Source organism: Triticum aestivum, chromosome 6D (assembly GCF_018294505.1).
Source record: "Triticum aestivum cultivar Chinese Spring chromosome 6D, IWGSC CS RefSeq v2.1, whole genome shotgun sequence".
Taxonomy (NCBI): domain Eukaryota; kingdom Viridiplantae; phylum Streptophyta; class Magnoliopsida; order Poales; family Poaceae; genus Triticum; species Triticum aestivum.
Genome location: NC_057811.1, coordinates 462,754,783 through 462,764,543, shown reverse-complemented (window position 1 = coordinate 462,764,543; position 9,761 = coordinate 462,754,783). Strand labels below are relative to the sequence as shown.

The window sequence follows — 9,761 nt, the reverse complement described above, 5'->3', positions numbered from 1 at the left end:
AATGGCACTAACAGAAAGTTTATCATTTTTTAACTTAAAAGCAAAAAGAATTAAAAAAATAAAGAAAAAAACAAAAGAAAATAAATAAAGCAAAAAACAAAACAAAAAAACAAAAAAATAAAAAATAAATAAAACTATCCTGTTGGGCCAGGATTGAGGCCCGCAGAAGGCCCAGTAGGCCCACGGCCTGAATACGACTAGAAACCCAACTATCCTGTTGGGCCAGGATTCAGGTCCGCAGAAGGCCCAGTAGGCCCACAGCCAGATTGACTAGTTTAGGCCAGCAGGCCTCCAGTTGAGAGGAGCTCGAAGTGGCAGGCGCATCGGCGCTTATAAACCACTCCGAGCCCCTCTCAGCTAGCGAGGTGGGACTAAAGTTTTGGCCGCGGCACCAGCACCCACCTTTGGTTCCGGTTTGTGCCACCAACCGGGACCAATACCCACCTTTGGTCCCGGTTCGTGACACAAACCAGGACGAATACCCACCTTTGTTCCCGGTTCATGCCACCAACCGGGACCAAAGGTCTCTGCTTCCCGTCCTTTGGGCTGCTGAAAAGAGACCTTTAGTCCCGGTTGGTGGCACGATCTGGGACCAAAGGTGGGTATTCGGCCTGGTTTGTGCCACGAACCGGGACCAAAGCCTTTGCTATATAAGAAACACTTTGCACAAATTCAGAATTTCGTCGCGAGTTGCCCCCGACGACGCCGACCCCCTTGGCGCCGCCAGGCTGCCCCGGCGCCGTCGCTGTCGCCCGTGCCCCCGAGCCCATACCGACGCTTTTCCCGCCGCCCCCGAGCACGCCCCTGCGCCACGACCCGCCCCCACCGTCGCCGGCCAAGCCCCTGCCCTGGCCCGCGCCCCCACCGTCGCCCTCGGCGACGCCCTCGCCATCGCCCTCGCTACCCCCGCCATCGCCCTCGCCGGCCGTCCCCGATGTGTGCCGCCGCCGCCCCGACTCTGTTCAGAGCTTTTTTTCTTCATATAATGTGTATTATTTTTTTGTTCATTGCATTTATTTTCATATACATAATGTATATATGTATGTGGTAGCTATATGATGAATGAATGCGGCTATGTATGTATGGATATAATGTTCATAGCATTTTTTTGTTTATATATGTTTTTTTCATATATGCATTAATTTTTTATTTAGGTTGTTAGTAGATATCGATTTTAGGTTAGTGTATTTTAGGTTAGTTGATTTAGTGCATTTTTAGGTTAGTTGGACTGTTAGTGCATTTTAGGTTAGTGGAGAGGAAAAAGGAAAGTAAGGAAAAAGAAGAAAAGAGGAAGAAGGACGAAGGAAGAAGAAGAAAAAGAAGGAGAGAGAAAAAGGAAAATAAGAAGAGGAAGGAGGGGAAGAAGAGGAGAGGAAGAAGAGGAGAGAAAAAAGAAGAGGAAGAAGAAGAAAAAAAAGAGAAGAAGAAGAAGGAATAGAGGAGAAGAAGAAAAAATAGAATAATATTATAGACTCAAGACGAAAAGATCCCGAGGAGTATGCGGCCGTGACTAAAATGCTCGAGAAGTAAGTTCAATCGATCATTATCGCACCATATCGGCAACTTTGTTCATTTCCAGCTGATATCAAGTAATTGTTTTTTCTTTGTCTGGCAGGGTTTGGAAAAAGTTCACCGCAGAAGCTCCGGGACTGCCGGGGGAGCTGCGATTTACACACCCGAAAGTAAGTACTACTAGCTAGTTCCACACATGTCCCATTGATTGTAGCTAGTTTCATGAATACCATTTAGCATGCTTGCTTATCAATTTGATTTACCTCTATTTCTTGTAAAGTGGTTGTGGCAGGAACCCGGGAATGATTAATGTGGATACTACGTTTGCGAGTTCATCCGCCACACGACCTGTGAGCGGGGCTACTCTAAAAAACAATATGAAGTGTGTAAGCAATAATATTCATAATTTTATTTTATTACCATCATTTGTGTTGAGTTTCATTCATATATATGTATTGACCCCCTTCTTCAAATTAGATGTTTCATATGCGGGATGAACTCCTACCACAAGATCGCATACGAGCAATTCGAGAGGAATTGGCGGGATTCTTTCTTGACCACGTCATCAATGAAGACGGAGAATACCATGTGGAACTTGAGTTTAGATGTTTGGGGATTGTAAGAGATCTTATATTGTATATATGTAGTCAGTAGCATCGGATAGATATACGAAAACTTGTTGTTCGACCAATCTCTAGGAGAAGGAGAGGTCTATCACTTCTCTCTGTATATGTTCATGACGATCTTCTATACTTAATGGTTTCCTTCATTTGCTTACTAGCTAGCTAGCGTGTCGAGTCCTCTCTATACGTATAGTACGTAGCGTTGACCAAGTACGGAGATAAGAGAGGACACTTTTCTCTATTAGCTAGCTAACACAATATATAAAACCCCTAAATTAACCCTACAAAACCCCCAAACCAGCCCCCTTTATAAAAAACAAAAACCCCAAGCCCTGAACTGCTGACGCGTGGATGCCTTTTGGTCCCAGTTGGTGCCACCGACCGGGACAAAAGGCCCTCCTGCCTGCGCAAGCCGTAGCGGCCACGTGGAGCCCCATCTGTCCCGGTTGGAAGGCGAACCGGGACTAAAGGTATTGGGCTTTAGTACCGACCCTTTAGTCCCGGTTCGGTAACCGGGACAAATAGGCCTTACGAGCCGGGACAAATGGGCCTTTTTCTACTAGTGTAAGGTATTGTACTCAAATCCTTGTAATTGCTTGGAATTCTGTATCAAGGAAATATCCACCAGCAACAGTAATCCTGGGGCTGGTGGTGACATAAGGGTCCTTTGCTGGGAATTTATGTGCCGAAAATCCGGCCTCTACAGTAATTGTCCTTTGTATTGACCTAACTGTTGAGTTGGAGTGCATGGGCAAAGCAGGGCATGGGCAACAATCATCGTTGTCTGCCGTTTGCAGAATACGGATGTAATCACTGGCATACCATTCACGAGAAACGTCTTTCAAATGGTTCGCCTACTTTTTGTTTGTATTAGTTGCTATATGCTTATTGGCTGTAGTTTGTTTTTGCGGGGATGTCTGCAACTGGTCTCCTCAAATACTCCCATCGTCTTGGTGCACAAGTGTGCGCGTATTTCTAGGTCATCATAGTTCTTTTAGCTTATATTTTATGTTTCAAATAGTACACTTCACTTCTAGGCTGCACATAGTCTCTGATGACCAGGGCATGAGCGTGTAGCAGGGATAGTTAGGCTAGTACCCTGACGGACCAGACGGGTGGCTCATCCATAGTTGCTCAAAAGAGCGTGTGCCCGGAGCTTGACAAGAGCCCAATGCCATGACGTGCGCCATAGTACGGCTCGACTCGGGCAACCGCAAGTCAGAACCCCCAAGTAATAACACAATGAGGCAACCGACCTACAAAGCCACCTCCAAAGGTTGTTTTTGGCTTATGTTTTAGTTTCCATTTGTTCATTATCCACATCTGATTTATATTGTGCCCATGTGTATTATTATTCATGCAAATGGCCTTTGGGGATGATTTATAGAACAAACATGTGTTAGACGTGCTGCCCATAGTGTTGTTTAACTTCCTGGCTTTAGTTTCAAATAGTTCGCTTAACATCCGGTCTGCGGTTGGTCTCTGCACCAATTGGCGTAATGGGTCATCTAGTGAAGATAAAATATGGAGCAAATAAAAGTCTTGCACACTTATGCTTCTAATTTGGTTCATATGTTGGATTCACGCAACTAAAAGTTACCTAAAAATGTGACAAAACTGAACCATAACTCATCTATGTGATCATTGCAACTAGAATAAACCAAAACGGGAAATTAATTTGTCCAGACCCTAAACTATTTCCTTCTTTTACAAAACCGTAAATCCAAAATTTTCAAAATAATAACACTTTTCATATCAAAAATTTATTCAAGATTATTTTTCACATGCTCAAATATTATAATATGAGTTCTCTCACATAAAAATAAATATCTAGAAATTTTCTGAGGAATTTAATTTAAATCTATTAACAATTCGTAGAAACCATGATAATATTATCACAGCGAACGGGATTGTAGCCTAGTGGGTGCATTGACCTTAGTATAGCACCCCAGGACCTGGGTTCAACTCCCAGTGGGAGCGGATTAAACAAGCCTAGGCAAAGATTTCTGGAATAAAGACTGTAGGGTTGTTGATCTACAGTAAATAGTCAAAAAAACTGATAATATTATCTCATGTATATAGTTTATCCCAAAATTCTTCCAAATTTGAGCAAGCTTTATAATGGAATTCAAAACCTTCTTTAGCGAGGATATCACACTACCGCAGGGATGCCTAGCAGCGGCGGGCGCAAAAAGGCCAGCAGTGGCTTGCAAGGCTCCCAAGGGTGCCTGCCACTACTATAACCGCATCAGTAGCGGGTGCCCGCCCGCCAATGATCATGTACTAGCTGTCGAGGGTGGCAATGCTCGCCCGCCACTATTATGGTTCTTACCTGTGGTGGTTGTCGAATCGCTCCTGCCACAGTTGGATTTTGCGAGCGAAATATAAAAAAACTGTCGTGGCAGCGTTTTTATGTGACGTTGCAATTTTTTCGGTTTAGCAAAATAAATACTGTAAAGACATAAATAGCACATTTCAAATAACTCTAATATTAGTACATACACAATACAATACAATAAGTGCCAATTTTTTAACAGGTTCATGTCAAGCTGAACGGTGCCGTCCACATCGATGGGCAAGTGGACCACATGCATGAACTCGGCCCTTCCCCAACAAGGGATACGCTGAGCATGATAAGAAGGAAAAAATTAGACAATTGTGGGCGCAACATTATGAAACGACCGCCCGCTTCATAAAGTCTTCTTGAAGATCTACACATATTTCTTTGCAAGTGACCTCAACCTTGTAACAAGCACCTAGCCTCGTGTCATCACACCAGAGGCATGCTTCCTTCATTGCCTATCATTTTTATTTAATATATGTTAAACCACATACTCAATTCCGTATCCTAAATATATGTTAAACCACATAATCCATCTTTAGTTAATATATGTTAAACGACAAACATTTTAGCTGCAAACTGTTTCACTATAAATAGAAGTAACTAATAGACGCAAACATTCTCACTATAAATAGCATGTAGCCTACTATCGCCACACCAGGGATATGCATGCTTCATTCATTGCCAACCATTCTGTATGCTAAATAAATGATAAGCCACACAACCTATTTTCGTCTGAACCACACTTAATCATATATGCCTAACTATAAATAGAGACAACAACGCTGCGCATAGTGAGAGGTAAGAGAGTGCGGTGTTTCGGTGTCCAGGCTCATTTGCACCCGGTCAGAATAAATGAAAATAAATCCTAGAAAATTTAAAAAAATTCCAATTTTTTGTGTGGTAGATAAATTTCTGCGTGAGGTCCTCTCCAATTTCAACTCATTTGGACATCTGAGCAGCTCTCAGCAAAAAAGACAAATCAGGTCAGAACAGTGCATGAATAGTAATCTTTTTTACACACCCCGAATTTTTCCTTTTTTGCTGAGAGCTGATCAGATGTCCAAATGAGTTGGAAATTAGAGCGGACCTCACGCATCAATTTATCTACCACACCAATTTTTTTTTGGAATTTATTGAATTTTTCTAGTGTTTGTTTTGATTTTTTTCGACAGGGCAGGTGCAGCTAAGCCAAGGCTCAGAAGTGGATTATCGGAGGTAAGAATGTATCACACAAATTGGTTGCTTGCCTTCTATATCAATAAAAATTCACGAGTACTCCAAGGTAACATATTTAATTTATATTTTTTATGTACTAAACTAATATTCGATGTGTTCTAACACAGTTGAATGTAACTATTTCAGGTTCAAATGGCTAATGTCTGCGACATTTGTGGTACTAGTGTAATACCGTGCACCTTATAGATCAGGAACAGGTACCACAATTCTGAGTGATGGTTCGACACAGTCATCTTTATGGGATTGTGAGTCAACGTTTTTTCGTTTGTAATGTGATATGTAACTGTATTGTATATCAAATTGAGGGGTAACTTACTACGTACACTAATTATGTATAGAATATACCTTGCCGAGGTGTTAAGCAATTTAGTTACTACATCGAACAACACTATTTCACAGCAGAGACTTCTCATGGATCAAGCTACAGGATGTGTGCGAGAGATAATGGAGATATAATTCGTATAAGTGGCTTTGGATGAGATTGCTTTTGCTACGACGACGATATAAGAAGAGGAGACACGATATATTTTTGCTACAACTATAGAGATTTTGTCATGTATATGTCCCTCATACTTCCAAATGGTGAACCAAAGGATATAATTAGTAAGTACATATTGTTTTATATTAGTTTTTATTTAGTAATACTTTTATATAGTTAACAATTATTCAATTTTTTAAATTCATAAAGATGACGTATTTGATGAAGGAGAAAGACCTGTTGCATAAAGCACCGAGTTTAATCTAACACAAAGGCAAGTCAACAACATGCACACTCTATTACAGACGAATGAGGACTATCCTACGCAGATCCAATGCTTTACAGCTGCGGACATGTCTGATAATCATTTGGTAAGTAATATACAATATGTAAAATGCAATCTCATCACTTCACATTTTAATAAAATGTTACCTTTTTGAATAGTTGGGAGCCTTGCTCTACAACAATATGGTTCTGTTTTACTGTAAATGAGCCGACAACCACAACAATCAATAGAAGTTGATTATCATATTAAAAGAGACGACCGTCTCAAAATTAATGGTCCTGCGTGGAGTAATTTTGTAAGTCAACATGAGATCGATCTTGAGGGGTGGGTAGTAATACTTTTTATTCCTGAAAACAATAGGCAAGAAATGAGTTGAGATTCAAATGTATTACGCCAGTTGGAAGCCAAGTATTAAGTTCTGATGAAGATTCCGATTCAGAAGATGAAGACTAGCACCATTGTTTTTTTAGATTTTGTTAGAATAAGTTCTTTTTTTAACTATGTATTACAATAATTTACATAATTTTGTACAAGAAGTTCTTTTTTTACTACATATTACAATTATTTATATAATTTTTTAGAATAGGCTCTTTTTTAAAGTAAGTATTACAATGATTTATATAATTTTTAGAGTGCGTATTACAATGATTTATATATTTTTGAGTTGTGTTCTACATCGACCAATAATATAGAGTATGGATGGACAAAGAATTTGGGCATGACTTCTGCTAAAGAATGAAAACATTGAGTGTAAAAAATGTTGCCAAACCGAAATTAATGTTTCGTGATATTTTAGACACTCTTGAAGCCCTGTTAATCAATTCATCTACAATCTATATCTTTTTTTGTGAAAAATATTAATTTCATTTCTATCAAGGTGGTTCGTAGAATCCTTTTAGCAAAGAGTGCCAATTTTGTCTAGACCATGGCAGACGAGGGCAGCCGTCGCGAGGGGTGGCAATCTACATTAGTTTTGCTTCTCCTAACATGTGCTATAGAGTAATCACGTCCAGACTTAAGTAGTTGTTTCCCTTCCTCAATTAAATAGCCACTCGAGATCTATTTGGCGTGCCATCTACAACCTATATTAACGTGCATATAAACACCAACATTAATCTACATTCTAACATGAGTAAAATTTAATTACCTGCACACTGCTGGAGCGCGATGCGGACGACGTATCGGTGGCCTCGATTGAGGAGGCATTGCTTAGCAGTGGCGGTGTTAGCCCTCCGCTACGGGTGGAGGCCATCGCGTTCAGGGAACACGAAGGAGGGCATCCTCTAGGGACGAAGGCCTCGGCAGACAAGGGAGGCCTCGGCGAACGAAGACGGTCGCGATGGCGGACGGCGGTCGCGGTGGACGAAGGCACCGGCGAACGAGGGCGGTCGTGGTGTGGGGGCTGAGAGGGAGGACGGGGGCCGCAACGGAGAAGGGTTGCCGCGGTGGACGACAGTGATGGAGGACGTCGGTGGCGGCGAGAGGAGGGCGGGCGCGGTAGAGGACAGCAACGGGGTTGGGCCGGATTCAGAAGAGTTGAGAGAGTTTGAATTTCCAGATGCGGTTTTGGGTGGAAATTGAATTGGCACTGGGGCTGGCAATAACAGTGACAGGTATTGGCAAATGCCCGCCACGCCAAATAGCAACGGCTGGCACTCAAAACTTCCTATTACATACAACCTACTTGGCAATTTTTGGGGGTTAAAAGTTCTTGTGGCGGGCAGTACGTACTACCCGCCAGTGCTAACTTATGGATATATAAAATCTAAGTCTTTGTGGCAGGCAGTACGTACAGCCCACCACTGTTAGCTCAAGTTGCAGTGGCGGGTGCATGTAGTTGCTCGCCACTACTCACTTTCAGCACGCGGGCACACCTGGGGCAGCATACTTGTTGTGGGTCATATTTACCGCCCGCCACTACTATTGCATCTCCAGTGGAGAGCGCTGTTTGGTACCCGCCACTCATTTGAGTTCACCTATAAGGCTTTTTTCAGTAGTGTCATGTAGTCATGTTTAAAATTTTCAAAGTACAGAGAAAATACACAAGTGGCAAATGTATTAACTTAGACTTTCTTAACATAAGATCTTTCTACAAATCCTAGAAAAAAAGATGTGCACCACATGTCCTTCAAAACAAGTTCATGCTCAAATAGGTTGCACTGATTTGACAACTAGCAAAGTGGCCCGTCCAATGTGCGGGCTAGTATTTTATAAACTGGCATCACATTCACAAATATGAGCCTTTTTCAAGCATAGTTTTGTCTTGGGTATGTTTGATTTAATCACTGACATATTATTATATATGTTATGTAGTAATCTACCGTGTTGTATCCATGCTGCAATAATTTTTTTTGTAATCAATAATTTGTATTTTCACCCGCAAATAATAATAAGTTCTATAGAGGATGCGCGTTGTTATCCATGGAAACACGCGGAGGAAAGGGATGCATTTGTCCTATAGAGGATGGCTGGTCCTTATCAACTCCGTGGGTTCTAAGTTCTAACATGGTTCTTTACATGATGTCTTTCTTGTAAGCGCCAAAATAAAGTTGAATGTGCGGGTGCTTATTATTGATAGTTTTAAAGCGCGTGACACATGCTGAAGCGGAGACACTTCAATACTATTCTTGCCTCCTCTATAGTTTGTACTACTAATGCTGAAGAGTGACGACACCATTGGGCGCATAGTTTCCATTGGCCCTTTAGCATTCTTGTTGGACACGCCTTCAAATCTAGTGGTCTCCGAATGCCACGCGGATTGCTTCGTTGCCAAGCCAATTAAAGTGGGCGTTTGGTGGTAACATGTTTTCTTTAAATCTTTATTATCATAGAATGGAATTTGAAGGAACGCTATAATTTCAGTCCTGATCGGTCACTTGTTGCAGCTTGTAGAGTTCATCGCTAACAAAAAGAAGTAGTCAACACAACATGGAAATAGCTCCAAATCTCAAACTTACATGCTGATGGAGGTCCGGTCAGTGGGGTGACGTAGAGCAAGATCGAGGGCATGGGAAGCAGAGGTGTGTAGAGAAACTCCTGTGGGCCAGTCTGAAGAACGGAGAAGGGTCTGAAGAACAGAGAACATGACACAGCTCCAACCAAGCAGAGCACAATGGAGAACTTCCATAGTTCTGACGTTTGCCTGTCGCTATGTAATTAACTCAAAAAGGTAATTAATTCTCAAATCTGTATCCAGGAAAATATTAATCATCCAGCAAATTTAGCTGGCTCCAGGAGAAGGAATCTTCAACTCGTTTATACCACAGAAGATGTAAACTTCTA

The 9,761-nt window shown here is 41.7% G+C and overlaps 1 long non-coding RNA gene across 3 annotated transcripts; it reads left to right on the top strand.

Moving 5' to 3' along the window:
• The first annotated feature begins 5,291 nt into the window (after positions 1 to 5,291).
• LOC123142014 (uncharacterized) lies at positions 5,292 to 6,926 on the top strand. Of its 3 annotated transcripts, none has more exons than XR_006470497.1 (3): positions 5,292 to 5,462; positions 5,652 to 5,694; positions 5,842 to 6,926. It is a non-coding gene; the product is annotated as an uncharacterized lncRNA (long non-coding RNA). The 3 variants fall into 3 exon arrangements; XR_006470495.1 differs by having other exon boundaries at positions 5,652 to 5,761; XR_006470496.1 differs by having other exon boundaries at positions 5,652 to 5,960; positions 6,054 to 6,926.
• Positions 6,927 to 9,761: the final 2,835 nt, after the last annotated feature.